At 36.9% G+C, this 20,313-nt stretch overlaps 1 pseudogene; it reads left to right on the top strand.

Moving 5' to 3' along the window:
* Nucleotides 1–17,172: 17,172 nt before the first annotated feature.
* On the top strand, nt 17,173–18,811 carry LOC121822976 (proteasome subunit alpha type-2-like; annotated as a pseudogene).
* The last annotated feature ends 1,502 nt before the right edge of the window (nt 18,812–20,313 follow it).

Raw genomic sequence — 20,313 nt, 5'->3', positions numbered from 1 at the left:
TTGCATGGGGTTGTCATAATGGAAAATAACTGGTCATTGAATGTCAAGAAGTAAGCTGGACATGAGCCATAGACCATGACAGAGTGTGTGCTTCATAAAGCCTGAGTGACAGGTAATCAGTCATGTCGACACACACAAAGAACATACAATATTACTTAGAAGAGAGATGTCCCCAAAGAGAAAAAAAATATGTTTCTGGGGGAAATATGCAGTAGGAATTTGAGTTGTCAAGTTTGGTCACACTTCATTGAGGATATGGATTTGTGCTTCAATTGAAAGGATGAGTAGAGAGTGATAAATAATGATGTTGCCAGAAGTGTGATGTGTATTAAAACTGCACAAGCCAGTGAGATCACAGAAGAAAGTGTACGGAAGAACTTGCTGAGGGGGGGATTATAGGCAGTATTAAAGATGTGGGTTTTTATCCTGAAGCAACTGAAAATTCCTTGAATGATTTTTGAGGTGTGGGGTGACATAATCAGATTTTACCCCTATCGATCAGAAGAACAGCTTCTGCAAGACAAGAAAACCATGAGACGTGTGTAGTCCAGGTGAGAAAGTGGCCACTTTTGCTGGAATGCTGTGGGATGGTGGACAGAAGTGAATAATTTTCGACTTTTGTTATGCATTGGATAAGAGTACTGTTGAGATGGAGGGCCCAGGCCTAACAAGGCTACCTACATAAATGGTTAGATGGTGTTGTCTTTTTGAGCAGAGAAACTGCTGCAAGGGAGAAAATAATATGTGAGCTTGGTCTTAATGTATATATCTGAAATACTTTGAAACACATATATCCATACATATGGGAGAATTAGATTTTTGGAGAGGACAAAAGAATTTGAGTTTTGGAGACAGCAAGACTTTTCATTGGATTTCCCTCTTGTACTTATATCTTTAGTAAATTTTCTTTTGGTGCTTTCTTTCTTTTTAAAATTGTATTTTACTATTAATGTGTTTGCATGTCATGGACCATACTTGGAGGCCTGAGGCTAATTTTGTGGAGTTGGTTTTCTTCCTTCCACCTTGTTAGGATTCTGAGAATCACACCCAGCCATCAGGCTTGCATGGTAAGTACTTTTCCCACAGAGCCATCTTGTCAACCATCTTTTGGTATTCCTTATCAGATAAGGATATTTTTGTTTACAAACAACCCCCTGAATCAACCCATCAACATAACTTTCCTTTGAACCATTGTGTTGCCTCGCAGTCCAACTTACAAAATTAAATATATTCACTGCTTGTATTAGTCAGGGTTCTCTAGAGGAACAGAGCTTATAGAATGAATATATACATACATATATATATATATACATAATATATAAAATATAATAAATATATAATCCAATTCATACATATACACATATACATAAGGGATTAATTATAGTGGCTTACATGACAGGCATGGTACAGTTAGTCTACCAATGGCTGTGTACCAATGGAAAGCCCCAATAATCCAGTAATTTCTTATCCACGAGGCTGGATGTCTCAGCTGGTCTTCAGTATAAACTGGAATCCTGAAGAAGTAGGGTCTAATGACAGTGAAGGAATAAACTTGCTAGCAAGCATGAGGGCAAACATTCAAAGATAAAAACTTCCTTCTTCCATGTCCTTTAGAATTACCAGAAGATAGAGCCCAGAGTAAAGGTAGATCTTCCCACTTCAAAGATCAGAATCAAAAGTAGGTCTTCTCACTTCAAATGATTTGGTTAAGAAAAATCCCTCACAGGTATACCCAGCCAGTTGGGTTTTTTAGTTAATTCTAGATGTAGTCAAGTTGACACTCAAGAATAGCCATCACATGACTCATCTCTTACTTATTATCCCATTTACTCCATTGCTTGTTCACATTCTATTTCTGTTGATCTCATTTCCTTTGCCTGCCGAGTTCTGTGTCAGTATATGTGATCAACTGTTCAATTTCATGTCTTGAAGAAATCTTATACATCATTTATCTGAGCACAAACTTTTGAGCTTCTGATACCAAACATGAAGGGTCTTCAGTCAGTGGCTCACAGTTAACTCAGAGAAGGCAGAAATCTGGGTTTTATTCTAGACATTTTGAATTCTGTTTGCCACCCTTATTCTGTACCCAATCTTTGTAGGATAGCATTTGCACTTTTTATGTGTCTACTTTCTTCATTTTTGTGGTCAACTACTACCCAAGGTTCTCAATCTTGGTTCTAGTGCCATTTTTTTGCATAATGCTTTGTCATGGGGAGGCTGTCCTATTGTGGAATGCTCAATAGTGTTGTGTCTTCTACCCATTATATTCCAGTATACCCACTATCTCCATGAGCAAATCAGGATTTTAGACATCGACAAATATAAAATAGAGGACAAAACTGTCCTCAGTTGAGAATAAATACTATTGTCTATGTCATATTCATTTATATTTTAGTACCTTTACACGTTTATTGAAATTTAGCCTCCATGTATGATTCATTTGAGTCTATTCTGTGTTCATTGACACAGAGGTTTTATAAGCCATGTATATCCTCATGTCATATCTTTGCCTTCAAAAATTATGTGTATTTACATTGCTTGTATTGCAAAGCGTAAATCTTACTATGACCTACAGGGTATGGTTTGATCTTCCTTTGTTTATGGCCAAGTCACTTTGTATATTAGTCTATTCTGACTGTATATTCTGGTCAAATTTGCCATCTTTCTGCTCCAAATCTATTGTGTATGCTATTTCCTTGTTTGAAATATCCTTTGCTGTTTTTTGACCCATGTATCCTCATTCTCAGTGTGGCCTTACTAATATGACTTTGCTCTTTATATTTCTGCATATTAGACCTACCTTTAATTCAGATCTTTTGAAGTGGGAAGATCTACCTTTACTCTGGGCTCTATCTTCTGGTAACTCTCAAGGACATGGAAGAAGGAAGTTTTTGTCTTTGAATGTTTGCCCTCATGCTTGCTAGCAAGTTTAATCCTTCACTGTCATTAGACCCTACTTCTTCAGGATTCCAGTTTATACTGAAGACCAGCTGAGACATCCAGTCTCATGGATAAGAAATTAAGTCACATACTAAATGTACCATTAAATGTTAAAAGCAGTGCTTTGTCAGTAATTATTACTGTTTTACTTTGAAGTAAGGGAACCCAAATACTTGGATTTGATTTTTCAAAACATGCATACCAGTGTACCAGTATGGTTCTTCTTTTTCGATTGCAAAATGGTCCCAGTATTAAAGATTGCCTCCTGATCCCCCTGTTACTTATTTATTTTTTTATTTTATTTTATTTTTTTGGTTTTTCGAGATAGGGTTTCTCTCTGTAGCTTTGCACATCTTTCCTGGAACTCACTCTGTAGACCAGGTTGGCCTCAAACTCACAGAGATCCACCTGCCTTTGCCTCCTGAGTGCTGGGATTAAAAGAGTGTGCCACCACCACATGGCTCTGTTACATGTTATTAACAACCTTTAATTTTTTTTTATCACATATTTACTTTTTAAAGATTTATTTATTTTATTATTTAAATTTTATTCATTTGTTGATATTATAATATAATTACATAATTTCCTTTTCTCTCTCCAAATCCTCCCATATACCTTTCTTTGCTCTCTTTCAAATTCATGACCTCTTTTATCATTAATTGTTGTTACATGTATAATTTCCTAAATGTGTAAAGGTTTTATTGGCTGAACCATCTAGTACTGGATAACCAATCAGTGTGCTCTTCCTGGGGAGGACTATTTCTTTGACTCTCAGAACTCCTTAGTTACCCATTTTTCTTTGTTTAGGACTGAGACCTCATGGACTTTCCCTAGTCAATTTTAGCATGCCTATTATTGTTCTTGTTCAACTCATGTTTAGGCATGCTTGTTGGTGATAATTTATGGGTGTAGCTTCTAACATTTCTAGGAGACACAGTCTCACAGCAAACTCTTACAATCTTTCCACTCATTTTCCTACTACTATCCCTAAGCCTTAGATGCTAGGGTTGTGTTTTAACGGTATCATTTGGGATCAGGATCCACAACACTTTATTTTGATTGGTTATGTTTTTCTGTAATGATCCCCATCTATTGCAAAGAGATATTTCCTTGATGACGGGTGAGGACTTGGCTTAATAAGGATAGATATTTAGAGTATAGTGGAAGTTGTAGATTCTTTTCTAAGATTTATGACTTATTTTTACTTTTATCTATAGGGGTCTTTTGCTAGCATATATGTCTGTGCAACTTTTCTGTGTAGTGTCTGTAGAAGCCAGAAGAGGGTATCACATCTTCTGGAACTATATTTATAGATGATTGGTAGTCATAATGACATTGCTGGCAATCAAACCCAAGTCCTCCTTCCCTCCCTCCCTCCCTCCCTTCCTCCTTCCCTCTCTCCCTCTCTCCCTCTTTTTCTCTCTTGTGTTTTTGAGGCAAGTTTTCTCTGTGTAACAGTTCTAACTGTCCTGGATCTCGCTCTGTAGCCCAGGCTGGACTCGAACTCACAGAGATCCACCTGGCTCTGCCTCCCAAGTGCTGGGATTAAAGGCATGTGTCACCACTGCTCGGACATCTTCTCATTGTTTAACCTTAGTTCTCAAGTGCATTGTGGTACAAGTGCTATGTTTTGTTTTGCCCATAGCAACACTTGATAGTTTTTAAATGAATGCATAGCAAAATTAACAGGAATATTTTGTATACATAAGAGTAATATAATCGTCCTGATAGAAATGCCTTTATTCTTGAGTAAATTTAGTTAGGGATGGTTTTTATCCCCCCCCCCCCCCCGAGACAGGGTTTCTCTGTGTAGCTTTGCGCCTTTCCTGGAACTCACTTGGTAGCCTAGGCTGGCCTCTAACTCACAGAGATCCGCCTGTCTCTGCCTCCTGAGTGCTGGGATTAAAGGCGTGCGGCGCCGCCGCCGCCGCCGCCGCCGCCGCCACCACCACCACCTGGCAGTTTTTATTCTTAATTTTTTAAGCTCATCTTTGTCTTTATTTCATTTTTTAAATGTTCCCCTTTTAAATCACCTCATCACAAATTTCTGTATATGCTTCATACTGTGAAAACTAGAATCTATTTAGGATGTCTTAGATTTGTATCATTAGGTATGCTCAAAAATATTTTATTATTTTTTGTTGTCCTCTTTTAGTGGGACTTTAACCTGAATGCAGAGGGATGTTTGAATATGACTCACAAAATGAAATATTGGTACAATAAAGTCTGGAAGAGTCATAGGGGCCTGCCCACAAATAACTGAAAATTCAGTATAGTACAAGTCACTTGCTGTGATACTGTGATTGCCTCTCTTAGTGGTGACGGAGAAGAATTTAGAATTTAATGAAATACTGGTTCAGAAAGCAATATTTTGTAAGTCAGAAACAAATTTTTAAGAGGAAGTGATGTGAACAACAATTCCATGCTGTTGGGGACACTAGGATTTGACTTGAAGGCATTTTAAATTGCATGAACATGTTGAGAATATGGTTGGTAAAAGAGAGATGATGTAGAATTTTCAAAATATTAAATGTCATGCTTCCTCTAGTTAATAATATACACAGCACCCATCTGCTAAACTATTTAACCAAAGTATGAACTTATTACTCTCCCCCTTACAAATTAAACTAGAAAGAAAGCCATAGACACAGAGAGCAGATGTTTAACTTTTTTTTAAAACAGTAAAATGTTCAGATGATGTATGAGAAATTCTTACATGGCTTTAAAACTTATTTTCCGGAAATTCCATCAGTGATGTTGGAACTATTTTGAAAATTTTAAGAATGGTTTTCTGATAACCCTGTAATGTCTTGTTGCTCTAGGCTTCTATCATGCTTTAGGTGTGATTGGGCCATCTACAACAATCCTCTCCTTGTAGCTCACTACTGTTTTCAATTTTCCTCTGTAGTGTGGGAAACAAACTACTTTGTCATGCCACATCAATAAATAAATGCCAATGTGCCAGAATGTTGCTTGCCTAATGTTATTTCTAGGTACTAATTCCTCAAAACTCAAGATAAAAACACTGCATTTTAACTATATTTTTAATTTTAAAATGTACACAAAATACACTATTTGTTTAGAAATTCAGTTCTATGAGATCTACACATTGGTAGATCCATGTAACTGCTCTTGGAACTGGATTTCATTACATTTCCCTTATCCCTCCAATTTCTCCATTACCACTTTAAGGTCAAACTATGCTTACCTAACCTTTACTCCCTGGGAACCACAGATTACCTCTATGGTTGTATATAGTATTGCTTTTCTTACAAAAGCTGGTACATGGAATTAAATAGTGTGATGATTGGAACTGGCTCCTTTCACCCACCATCATGTTTTGGAATCATCCTGGCTATCACTTGTCTCTATAGTGCTTTTCCTTTTTAATGCAGAATGCTCTTCTAATGTCTTTTAAAAATTTTTTTAAAATTTTTTTCTTTTCTTTTTATTAAGAGATTTTCTATTCATTTTCCATATTAACCACAGATTCCTCTGTCCTCCCTCTTCCTACCCCCCAGCCTTCTCCCACAATCCACCTCCCATTCCCACCTCCTCCAAGACAAGGTCTCCCCTGGGAGTCAGCAGAGCCTAGTACATTCAGTTGATGCAGGTCTAATCCCCTCCTTCCTGTGCCAAAGCTGAGCAAAGTGTCTCAGCATAGGCACTAGGTTCCAAAAAGCCGGCTCATGCACTAAGGACAGGTCCCAGTCTTACTGCCTGGGGGCCCCCTAAACAGTTCAAGCTAAACAACTGTCTCACTTATCCAGAGGGCCTAGTCTAGTTCCATAACTATTGGATCACAGTTCATGTGTTTCCACTAGTTTGGCTAGTTGTCTCTGTACTTTTTCCAATCTGTACTTTTTCTAATGTCTTAATAGTCCACACTTTACTCATTCATGGACAATTTCAAATTTTTGTCACTTTTAAATGACTGTTAAATGAAGCGAGTAGAAATTATCTACTACTACAAAAACATTTTGAAAATAATTATTAATTCATATAAGAGAAATACTGTAGTAGATATTTCAAACTTATGGCAAGTATATATTTGTTTATAAGAAATTGTCAAAATACTTCCTATAATGGTTGCAAATTTTTGTATTTCTACAACTAGTATATGAGAATTCTAGTTGTTTTATGCTCACAAAAGCATTTAGAATTGTTAAGTTTGTTGTCATTGCTTGCTTATTTGATTGTTGCCCTATCCTTTTAGCAGGCATTAAACATGTAGTAATATCTGCCTAGCACCTATTTATCAGTTCATCAGCATCCATGCATTATATAGCAATATTATATTTACTTTTAAATTAATTTTTAGATCCTAGATGGTATTGATAGAAAAAATGATTTTGAAATAGAATACAGAAATGTATTACATAAATAGAAACTGCTAAAGATAAAAATGAAAACCAAGGATCTTATGCAAGTTTTTTTAAATCTTTAAAAGAAGTATGCATATCTTGACTCTTTTAGCAAATATAAAAATAAGTTAAATGAGATTAGTGAAAATATTAAAAATACACTTGACTGCATTGGCATACTTGGTCAATAAAGATCATGTTTGAGGTAGATCTAGCTTCCTAAACAGTTTAATTTGCTTTCTATCTATAAAATAATGATAGAATGGAAAAGGTAACCTTTCTACCCAGTTGTTATAAATTGAAATCAGAGCTATGGTCCTTGTGGAGTGGCTTTCTGATTACTTAGATGCATGTCCAAGTTACATTGAGTTTTTTGTTACCAAAGTAACACAGAATAATTCTCGAGTTTTTGATTAGGTTAGTTTCCACTCAGGAGGAGTTTAGACAGGTTAGTGTTTTAGGTGAGCATTATAATGTTAGCAAATACTGTGTAACATTCACTGCATGCCATGAACCATACTATATACTTGATCCTCATATTAAAGCTAGAATAATAATAACCATGTGGTATTGGCATAAAGACAGACACATTGATCAATGGAATTGAATGGGAGTCCCAGACCTAAATTCCCACACCTATGGATACCTGATTTTTTTTTGATAAAAAAGTGAAAAATACACACTGAAAACAAAACAAAACAAAACAACACAGCATCTTCAACAAATGTTGCTGGTCTTACTGGATGTCTGTAGGTAGAAGAATGCAAATAGATCCACACTTATCATCCTGCACAAAATTTAACTCCAACTGGATCAAAGACTTTAACACAAAACCACATAAGCTGAACTGATAGACGAGAAAGTGGGGAATAACCTTGAACTCATGAGCACAGGAGAAGACTTTCTGAGCAGAACACCACTAGTACAGGTGGTAAGATCAACAATTAACAACTGGGACATCACAAAACTACAAAGCAGCTGGGTGGTGGTGGCACACGCCTTTAATCCCAGTGCTTGGGAGGCAGAGCCAGATGGATCTCTGTGAGTTAGAGGTCAGCCTGGTCTACAAAGCAAGATCCAGGACAGGCACCAAAACTACCAGAGAAACCCTGTCTTGAAAAACAAAAACAAAAACAAAACAAAAAAACTAAAAAGCTTCTATAACACAAAAGATATTATCATTCAGACTGATGGGAATTTTTCTTTCTTTCTTTCCTCTTTTAACCAATTCCACATCCAATAGAAGACTAATATCCAAAATATATAAAGAATTCAAGAAACTAGCTATCAAAAAGACCCAATTTATAATCCAATTTAAAAATGAGATACAGAGCTAAACAGTATTCTCAATAGAGGAAACTCAAATAGCTGAGAAACACTTAAAGAAATGTTCAACGTCCTTAACCATCAGGGAAATGCAAATCAAAAGTACTTTGAAATTTTATCTTGCATACAAAACAAACAAACAAAAATAAACCAATCAAACAAAAGAAATAGTTCATTTTCAATTCAACTTACAATGGGAGTAAAAAATAGAAATTAATAACAGATCTCCAAATATTTACTTATTTGTGGATATTAATTCCTGGTCCTACTTTAATTTTAAAGTGTATGTCATTACCTACATTTGTATAAACTAATTACCTTGGAAATTGTTTAAATGCTTTTAAAATAAAGATCTTTAGACAATAAACAAACAAAAAGTCATGATGTTGATACTGTTATTCACTGGCCAATATGTTAGTTGGCTGCCAAGTCACAGACTAGAACTCAGATCTAGACAGCTCTATATCTCACAGACTCTATGTCTAACAGCTCTAACAGACTATGGTATCGCATTAACCTTATGTGATGCAACTTCTACTTCATCTATCCTCTTTGGTCCTTCTCCTCATCTATGGCCTCATTATTAGAAACATAGTCTGCTCTAGCAACTATGGCCTGTTTGTTACTATTGTATTACAAAGAAATTAACATGTAAAAAATTTAATGTATATATATATATATATATATATATATTCATTAGGCATCATAATGTTCATACAGAGAGGTCAAGGTAAGTATTATTCTACACAGGTGACAAACAGTGACCCAGAAATATTGTGCTTTATTCAAAATACTGAGAGTAAGAACCTAGCAATCCAAGTCTGATACAAGTAGAACATTCATTGACTTCATTGCATCTCTTCCCTCATTGGGGTGGTGTCGCCAATAGTTCCCCCAAGAGTCCATTCTTCCTTCAGTCATGTAACTATCTGCCTTCACCTGTGGCAGGCTTAGTCCAAATAATTTAGCCAACTCAGATGCCATTCAACAGTCACACAGAAAACGTGTCCAGACAGACAGCAGTGCGAACTCATTTCCTTTCTCCTACTGTTCAACCTTGTAGTCTTGGCCATTTGTCTTCTTTTTATTTACTCTGAGATTAGTCTGGCCTTTCCATGGTTTATGAGAGATTTGCTTGATTATTTCTAATTAGTGTCATTTTTACTTGGAAACAGTTCCAAATTAGTAACTACTAAGAAGGAGAAGGCTATGATTATAATAGGGGCATGACACATTATTATTTAGTTTCATATTCCTTGAAATTTTTATGATTATTGCTTTATTCTAAGTTTGTTCCAAATAAACAATGGTCATCTTTTGTGCTTAAACAATGCAACTCAGAATTTACATTAGAACAAAATGTACCTTGCTAAACATTGTCAGATTTGAAAATGTGATTTAACCTCTAGAAGACAGTTGATTAGCAGCTGCTATTGTTTTTCCTGTTTCTAGTGGAGTCACTCAACTGCTTATGCTGACTAGATAATTTGACGTAAAGACACAGAGTAGGTGGTAAAAAAAAAAGCTATGAAATTTTACCTGAAACAAAGAAGTCAAACAATGAGTACAAAATAATGGTTAGTGAGTGGATGCAAAAGAGTTTAAATAAGATTCTTTTTGACTCCATAGCCCCTCAGCATGCTATCTTGAGTACAGGAAGTACTCTGAGATTTGGTTGGCTTAATATATGAGTCAGCTCTTCCTATAATAGATTAATTCTATTTAGCATTGTTCTACAATGTTCTGGTCAGATCACATACAGTTGGTTTTCATAATTTATCCACAGCTCAGAAGAAGCACAATGCATTCTCTAGCTCTGAGAAATGAAGAAAAAAATAAATTGTAATTTCTAGTGTTCCCAGAGGTATGAATTCACAACAATGAATATGGATCAGATATTATACTGGTAGAAACTTAATTCTTCACATTGCTTCACAGCAGCTGGCTTGATGATTAGAATTGTGTAAGAGATCGCAATCCTTGCTTTCACAACACCCTCTGCAACTGATGACAAAAACTTCCTACTTTTTGTTCAGTATGACACAATTAATACATAGTGTGGAAGTGTACCTTATGTTGGAATGTTTATGACCATTGAAACCCAGAAGTCAGAAAACAGAGATCTCAGTAGATATCAGCTGGATTCTAGCTGGAGTAGCTATTTATGCATGTGTTCATATCTTGTACCATAGAGCCAAGTTACCAAGTTATTCTTTCCTGTGTTATATAATTATGTTCCATTGTGTAATATGCTATGTTCCTCCATTAACTTCAAATCCAGTGTTTTGAATGATCTATTTGTGTTCTTGAAATTATTTTTTATTTATTTATAAAACTTCTATCTTTAGTTCTTACCAAAATTATTTTTGTTTTCAGTGCTTCCTTTATACTTCCTTGTTCCTTTTCCAGACCAATAAACATGTAAGTTCAACATCAACAAATGCCCCAAATTGGTCTTCCTCCTCCCCCTCCTTCAATAAATTTGACTTTCTTGGGACTAATTCCTGTCATAGTTACAGTTTTTTTAAAACTTTAATCAAGCCTAAACATACCTAGGAAGAGAGAGTCTCAGCTGAGGAATTGCCTTCATTAGATTGGCCTGTGGGAGTTTTATTTAAATCTGATAGTTCCATGTCTGATGTCAAAGAGTTTTCGTGGCTTCATCCAGCTTTTCTGACTGCAACACACTTCTCTCTCAGGCTGGTTCCACTGTCTGTCTGCACCTCTCCTTGGAAGATTCTGCAACTTCTGATCATGTATCCTTCATGACTCTAAAGTCAGAACCATGTGGCTAATTCTGCCAAGCTGTTCTTTTGGGATAAGCCTGGTACCCTCCTTAAATTACATTTGCATAAAATTTCCTTTTTTGCTCCACCTGCTCTTTTTCACTGTAGACCCACATAAGAGTGATTTCTAATAAGCACATGACAGAGTCAATATTACTGTCTTGAAATCTCCTCTGCTAAGAAAATTAGTCCAAAAGTCTTCAATTTAGTATCAGGAAGATTCTTAGGACAAGGACATAAAGCAGCCATATATTCTTTGCCAAAAGATTATAAAAATGGTCTCTAGTCTGGTTTATATTTTTGTTCTACCTGAAATCCTTTGATCTGGGCCTCCATAGTCCACATCGTTCCTAGCCCCATTGTCTTTCAAGTACCTACTAAGATAGCCCATTAAGTCTTGCTTATAATCTTCAATCACCTTGAAATCCAAAGTCCCAAAGTCTTCCTAAAACCACAAAATGAAGTCTGTCACAGCAATAACCCATTCCATAGCGCCAACTTCTGTATTAGCCACGTTTCTATTGCTGTGCTAAAATACCATGGCCAAAGAAAATTATAGAGGAAATATTTAGGACTTACAGCTTCAGAGGGTTAGAGTCTATAACCACCATAGTAGGGAACATGGAAACAAGCAGGTATGGGATGAGAACAATAGCTGAGAGCTCACATCTTAAGATACAATCACAAGGTAGAAAGAATTAACTGGGAATGTGTGGGCTTTTGAAACATTAAAACCTAATCCCAGTGACAGACCTCCTCTAACAAGATCACACCACTTCACCCTTCCCAAATAATTCCACCAACTGGTGAACAAATATTCAAACACATGATCCTATGGGACTCATTCTCATTCAAACCACCACAACATTCTAAATATTTATCACATACCTACAGATAAATGAAATTCTCACCCCTAATCAAGGAAACCCTTTTGCAATATTACAGAAAGCCACAGCTGATCAAAATGCAGAGTTATGGAGCATAGTACTAAATGATACATCCACAATACAACTCTTACATCTAAGACTCAGGAAACACTGGGCGAGAAGAGATGGAAAGATATATAAGCCAAAGGAATGGGAAATTTGCTGTGAGATTATGTCTCCTAGAAATGTCAAGAGGAACTATACCCATGAAGTCCCACTGACATGGCTACTTAAACATGACCCACACTAAGAGAATGTGATGATGAAGTAGGAGGAAAGCCCAGTAGGCCTCAACTCTAGACAAAGAATTATAGGAAATTAAAGAAGGCCGAGATCTAGAGAAATAGTCTTCCTCAGGGAATGGTTATCCAATACTAAATGGTCATCCCTGAAAACATAAACACATGAGTAACATTATACTAAGAAGGTCATATTTATATATTTAGGAATATATATTTATATATATATAATGTAACATATATTACATACAAAAACAACTATAGAAAAAATGACCATAAACATTTTAAATTATGCTTCACCCCTACTGATCAGTATTTGTGGTGCTAGAAGGTACCCTGTATGATACAGAGGAGAAAGATGATGATAAATATCACCTAGATACAAACCCTGGGACCTACAACAGGGACTTGCCTGCCTGCAAGATATATTGGTGCAATAGCACAAATATTATGGAAGTAATCAACTACTTTCTCACTGGATTTAAGGTTCACTCCATGAAATAGAACCCATACCTGAAACTGCTAAAGTATCCAAGAATCTGATACTAGGTAAGTCATGGGCCTAGGGGAAAACCTACTGTTATTATTCTGCTAAAGGAACAGCAATAAAACGACTCCTAATGATACACTGCTATATCCATAGATCCCCATCAGAGAAATTTCTCGCAGTAGATGGGAATTAAGTCAGAGACTCACAACTGAAAAATATGCAAAGACTGAGAGACTTTGGAGCACTCAGTCATAAATGGGATGTCTTTGTCAAACCTCTCTCCTCAGGGTCTAGGGATCTATGTGGGAGAGGAGGAAGAAAGATTGCAAGAGTCAGAGGTGATAGATGACTCCAAGGTCACAGTGCCTTCCACATGCAAGATGGATGCATCTGTGAACTAACAGAGACTGTGGCATCACTACAAGACTTGCACAAGTTCAAGCTAAATGGTGTTCAGCACTGAGGGAGTGAAGTGCACATGGGGTCCTGCTCATAACCAAGGAGCTATTTACAGTGGATACCCACTGAGAAAGGGAAAATCAGTTTTCTCCAATGGAGTGTCGCTGGGTTTATTAATCACTCTCCAGGGCAGGCCCTATACTCAGGGATAGTTGGCTAGCACAAAACAAACTCTATCCTTTTCTTTTCTTGTAGGCTTTTTATTTCATTTTGTTTTATTTTGGCTTTTTTTTGTCTCTTTGGTTTATTTGTTTTGACTTTCAATATGATAGTGTGGGTAGGGCAGTGGGGAGGATTTGGGAGGAGTTTTCGGAAAGAGAAAAACACTACCAAAATGTATCATATAAGAAGAATTTAAAATTGTAGTTACATCATTACCCCTTTCCTCTTCTCTCTCCAACCCGCCTCATATATCCCCTTGTTGCTTGCTCTGAAATTCAGGGCCTCTTTTTCTTTATTGTTGATATGTATTTTATTTATATATTCCTAAATATATAAATAGAATCTGTTAGGTCTGTGTACTGCTGCTTGTATGTGGATGACTTCAATGGGTATCCAGTTGGGCCCTATGTGTTTGTTCTCAATCATCGGTAGCACCTAGTTCCTAACTCCAAATCTTTAGATGTGTGTGTAACAGCGAAAACCAGGGAGGTAAAAAGGGAGCAGAGTGAGTGGAAGATCAGTGGAGGAGGGAATAGAAAGGTACAAGTGATCTGAAAGGGGAAATGGGAAAAATACGGGAAAGCTTTAATTAGGAAGGAGAAAGAGAGGTCAATAGAGAAGGGGAGGTGGGGAGGAAGGTAAAATTGTCTGAAAATGAATCATTAGTCTCTTTTGAAAATGTTGGTCAATGTCTGTATTAAGTCTCTGAGAATTTCATACATTGTAGTTTTATCATATTAAAAATTCTTCAAGCACTTGAATTTACATCCTTTCCTGAAACATGGCCATGTCAAAATGACTGTGGATATCTAGACTCAGAGTTTACTAGTTCTTGTTTTATCTAAGCCGTATGTCTATGATTTCATGTCTTCAAACCATCAACTCGCTAAGGTATACTTTGTTAAAGTCCAGCAATTCAGTAGGGGAAACTTAGTATTGTTTTGTCCGCTCATTTCAGTCAAAAGTACAAACATTTTAAATATACATATTGGAAGAAATTTCAGTGCCATTTGTCTTAGTGGATTTTATAATAGGCCAAATTAATTTACTGGTTAGTCTACAGTTTTCTTACATGTTCTAGAGTCTCTTTTGGTAGCGGTAACAAAAATTCGTATGTAGCTTAAGGAGCAGACATTTATTCTCACAGTTCAAGGAACTAGATTATCCAAATAGATGCTGTAAGATTGGGTTCTGGGTCAAGATCATCTTGCTGGCTTGCAAATGTCCATCATCTCATTCACATTATATATGCTCAGAGAACCTCTTCTTTTTGCTGAGAGAGAGAAAGAGGGGGTGGAAGGAAGGGGAGGGAGGAAGACAGAAGATGGGGAGAGAGAGACAAGACAGAGAGAGAGGAAAGAAACACACACAGAGAGACAGAGAGACAAGAGAGACAGAGACAGAGAGACAGAGAAAAAATAGTGTTTCTATGCTGTTCCTCTTATCATAAGGACACAAATCTTCCCATCATTGCCTCACGCTCACAGTTTTATGAAAGCCATATTCCTCAAAGTTCTCGTGTCAAATATAATTTTGTCGAGGGTTGAGGTTTCAATCAGCATATGAATGGATGGGATGACAAGCATTCTGTCTAGAATACTAGCTACTGCGGTCCAGTTTTGCAGCTTGCTTCAGAATCACGGTTCATGCAATCTCCACAGGAATCTTGGTCACAAAGACTGTCACAGTCAAATACGTTTGCGAAACTCTGACTCAAGTGAATCAAGATTTTCCATTGAAGGTTTTCTCAGGGCCTTGAATGTGCACATAATCTTGAATTACTTAAAGGAAGGTTTTATAAACATTCAAGACATTTTTTACAACATGCTTATTAATATTTCCCAGTTGCATACTTCACAGGAAGCAATGTAGAAAATATTAATATTGACCAGAGAAAATTTTGTATATATGTAGATACACTTCATATATTAGAATTTATAAGCATATTATGATTACTTAGAAAAACATGTCTTATTTTTAATGAATATTGTATTTCAAGTTTGTCATTGACAAATATAGCATAATATTATGAGCAAGAAAGACATAGAACAGTGTTTCTGAATCAATTTGAAGTATATATGGAGCACTAGAGTGTTGGATTGGAGAGGTTTGATGAAATATAGAATTGTGCACTTTCTAGACATTTTTAAGCTTCTGCCAAAGAAAATTTTAAATGGAATTTGTTTCTCTCTTGCTGAAATATGTCCATATGCAAGGGTTTGCATTTATTTATGTGCATGTATATCTACAACAGAGTGTGGATGGTTCATGTACCTGGTTTGATTTCCACCTACTAGTGTCTTATTATCATAGTAGAGGAATCAGGCTGTACACAATGAAGTGATTTCTTGGGATCTGTTAGCTAACTGGGACCACAAGTAGGGCTAGAGTCAAAACATCCTACCTCTTACGTCAGTGTCTTTTCCCTGCTACCTTGGTTTTTCACCTTTTTAGTCCTTCCAACTCTTCTTTCAAATGAGAAATTCACATTTGTCAGAGACACATGGTTTTAAAAAACGCATTAAGAGCATGCAAAATGACTCTGAGGGTGAAGATGCCAAGCCTGAGTACCCACCCACATTCAAACACTGGAACCTACATGGTGGAAGACAAAAACTGACTCATCCACCTTGTCCCCTGACCGACACATGATTTCCATGGCATGCAACACACATACACACACACACACACACACACACACACACACACACACACACGCTTGCACATGGACAAAATAAATGAATAAACACATGACTAAATTAATATAAAATATTTTAAAAGTAGATTACATAAATAAAGATGCATTAGATGTGGCCTTCACATGGAGGGCATCATTAACACATATAACAGGGAATAACCTGTTTCTCATTGGCTGTTAATCCTGGGGAAATACCATGGTTCCCAGCTAAAAAATAAATTAATTTTTTTCATTAGCCAAAGCATTGCTCTTTGAGAAAGAACAAAATAGAAATATCCACTTTTCATTTTAAAAAAATACCTTGACAAGTGGTTGGAGAGCAGTTACTCACAGCAGAAGGACAAAATATTCAGGCCCTGGCCTTTGGGGCATATACTTCTAGAACCTTTGCCAGTATGGGAGTGACTCATTTTGGTGAATCAGCCCCTTTCCACAATTTCTCTTGAGGACAGCAGGTCCTGGGAGGAGAGCAGCATTGTTTAGAGGATCCATCTCTCGACTAGTCATTTGAGTGCATGGGGATATATGCATGTACTGTTCTCCATCAGTGGAAAAATAGTGCCTTTGTCCTTATCAAGGGTTGATGAGTTATCCACACAAAATTACAGATGAGTCACAAGTACAATTTTGTGACATTTCTGTTTTTTGTTCTTCCTGCTTGGAGAGACTATATGAGCTCAGAAATCTAATTACCCTTTGATGATGAAGCAAGATGAGAGCAAGCTCAGAGCATGGAGGTTTTTTTGTTTTTTGTTTTCCCTATAAACTTGGCTCTAACAATGACTGCTGGAGGATGGTGCCTACCTGAGAGCAATGGAGGCTTCATCATTGTCATGGTCAAGACATTTCCCATGGCTTTGATGATGGAGTGCTGTTTCAGCTTTTTACCAATTATATTCATCTCATCTGGTAAAGTTGTCCAGACAGAATATGCTGAATTTAAGTGCTATGGCTGGAGGGTTCCCTTCGGTGGGAACAAAGGCTGTGAATTAAGAAGAAACACATCCATTCTGTGTGGACAAAGTAGACACAATGTAAAACCAATTATCAAGCACTTATGTTTGGTGTATGGTGATGTTAAGACCCAGATTACAGAGTACTAATGCACAGAGCTGGAAAATGTTCTGCGCAATACTCTCTTGTTTGCAAAAAAATCATTTTCATAGTACAGAGAGTAGCTTCTGGGATGCAAACCAGTCAGGTGGTATTTGTCCGTTTGGAGTTTACTTGTGTGTGTGTGTGTGTGTGTGTGTGTGTGTGTGTGTGTGTGTGTGTGTGTGTGGTTGGAATGAGGGACAACTGTGTTTATTTCAATCAGATCCATCTGTGGCTTACTTTGCCTGGAAGGCCACAACAATGGGAAAGAACTATGTGAATGGGAAAACTTTCCTTGAAAAGATAAAGTGAAGGTCCAGAACTTGAAAATGTCTTTTTTGCAGCTATCTTAACCCTCAAGGAATGTAATGCTGTAGATGTCGATTGCTCTGTCTGCTGTGAATGTGTTGCTCTGATTTGGTTGATAGATAAAATGCTGATTGGCCAGTAGCCAGTCAGGAAGTATAGGAATAGGCAGGATAAGTAGAGAAGAGAATTCTGGGAAGTGGAAGGCTGAGTCAGGAGATGCTGTCAGCTGCCTCCATGAGAAGCATGATATGGAAGTACTAGTAAGCCACAAGCTACGTGGCAACTTACAGATTGATAGGAATGGGTTAATTTAAGATATAAGAACTAGATATCAAGAAGCCTGCCACAACCAAACAGTTTATAAGTAATATAAGTCTGTGTGTTTGTTGGGTCTGAGTGGCTGCCGGCCTAGTTGGGACTGGAGAAAACTCCAACTACAATGTAACATGAATTGGATGTAACACGAATTGCTAAATGGTCTTATTAAAAAAAAAACAAAAACAAAACCTGGAGTCAGATATTGAGGTGAAAGCTGAAAGATCAGAGGGACAGAACAAGCCATCCACAAGTTCTTATTGCTATGAAATCCTCAGCCCAAGAGAGCTACTTCCTTATACTATGCCTATAAACCTTTCTCTGCCCTGCCATCTTACTTCCTCTCTCTGCCCAGCTACATCACTTCCTGTCTGTCTGTATGGACCTCCAGATCTCTATGATTAAGTAATGTTGGAATTTAAGGTGTGTGCCACACCATGCCTGGCTCTGTTCTCAGTGTGGCCTTGAACTCACAGAGATCTGGTTGGGTCTCTACGTCCTGAATGCTAGGATTAAAGGTATGTGCTACCACTGCCTGACCTCTATGTTTAATATAGTAATTGGCTTTCCCTCTGATCCCCAGACAGACTTTGTTTGTTAGAGCACAAATAAAATATCACCACAAAGGAAGGCTTTAAAGGGCAAATATCAGAAGATAGCATAAAAGTTGGGATCTGCAATGAAGCTGACTTTAGGTAGTTTACTCTGACTGATTTTCAAGCTGTCAGGCTATAATGAAGAAGTGGCTGAACAATTCTATTTTAAGATAATCTATCTACTTACACATATCTATGGTATGTTTTATTTTTCCAGACTTTTTTCATACTTATTTCTACAGGGCTTAATGGACTTATGTTTTTAAAATGATAATAATAATAATAATAGACTGTTAAATTCAACTTCTAAGTGTTTAGGAGTTGGGAAGGTTGTATGTTGACTTATTTATGTATTCATTCATTAATTATTTATTTAATATGTATGTCTGTGCACCATTCTCATGCCTCATGCCATGGAGATAAGAAAATCCCCTGGAACTGGATTTACTGGTGGTTGTGAGCTGCCATGTAGGTGGTGGGAACCAAGCTCAGGTCCTCTGGAAGAGGAGTAAGTACCCTTAACTGCTAAGTCATCTCATCAGTTTTGAGTTGGAAAAGTTTAAACTAGTTATTTCTTACTTTTAATCACACTTGATTTCTGGAAATAACATTGCAAAGTAGAATGACAAAATCAGTACAGTTTTCATATATTTTACAATTTACTACTAGATATTGCCTATGTTTCCACAAAGCAAAATGCTGATTTTGATGCCTTTAGAATGGAAAACATCTGTAGGCATTGATGGATTCATGAAACAAGGGAAGTGTCTTAGATGTTGTGGTGGTTTGAGTAAGAATAACCCCCATAGGCTCCTATATTTGCATGCTTAGCCATTAGGAAGTGGCACTGCTTGAGAAGGATTAGAAAGTGTGGCCTTGTTGGAATAGGTGTGGTATTGTTGGATGAAGTGTATCACTCAGTGTAGGTTTCGAGGTTTCACAATTCCAAGACAGGCCTCATGCCTCACTCCTCTTCCTGCTGCCAGTGGATACAGATGTAGAACTCTCAGCTACTTTTCTAGCACCATGTCTGCATTTGTACTGCCATACTTCCTGCTGTGATGCTGATGTATTGAATCTCTGAAACTGTAAGCAAGCTCCAATTAAATGCTTTCTTTTGTAAGGGTTGTCTTGGTCAAGGTCTCTTCACAGCAAAGAACACTGACTATGACGGGTATTAAGCACCATTAGGTGCAGACCAGGAAGTGTCTAGAGTACTCTGTGTGAGTATACTACAGCAAGGAAGTGTTAAGCAAACCAGTCTCCCTTGGGAGATGTGTAGCTAAATGAATCATGGTTTGCTGGCAAAGTAAAAAGAATCTTCTTATTAGGAAAGAGTCAAGAATCCGTGTAGATCTGGTCATCTGGCACTAAACAGTAAATATCAAGCTTTGCCTAACAGGAATATATACATTGATGTTATTAGTACCCAACATGACATATATTATTATATGTTTAAATATATACTACTTTAAGTATATTTTTAGACATTGTACTAGTTATCATTAACTGTCAACTTCATAACCTGTAGAATCACTTGAAGAGGAGTTTCAGTTGAAAAATTGTCTTTTTCAGACTGGTCTGTGGACATGCTTGTGAAGAATT

Source organism: Peromyscus maniculatus, chromosome 15 (assembly GCF_049852395.1).
Source record: "Peromyscus maniculatus bairdii isolate BWxNUB_F1_BW_parent chromosome 15, HU_Pman_BW_mat_3.1, whole genome shotgun sequence".
NCBI lineage: Eukaryota > Metazoa > Chordata > Mammalia > Rodentia > Cricetidae > Peromyscus > Peromyscus maniculatus.
This window is presented reverse-complemented; position numbering and strand designations above follow the sequence as displayed.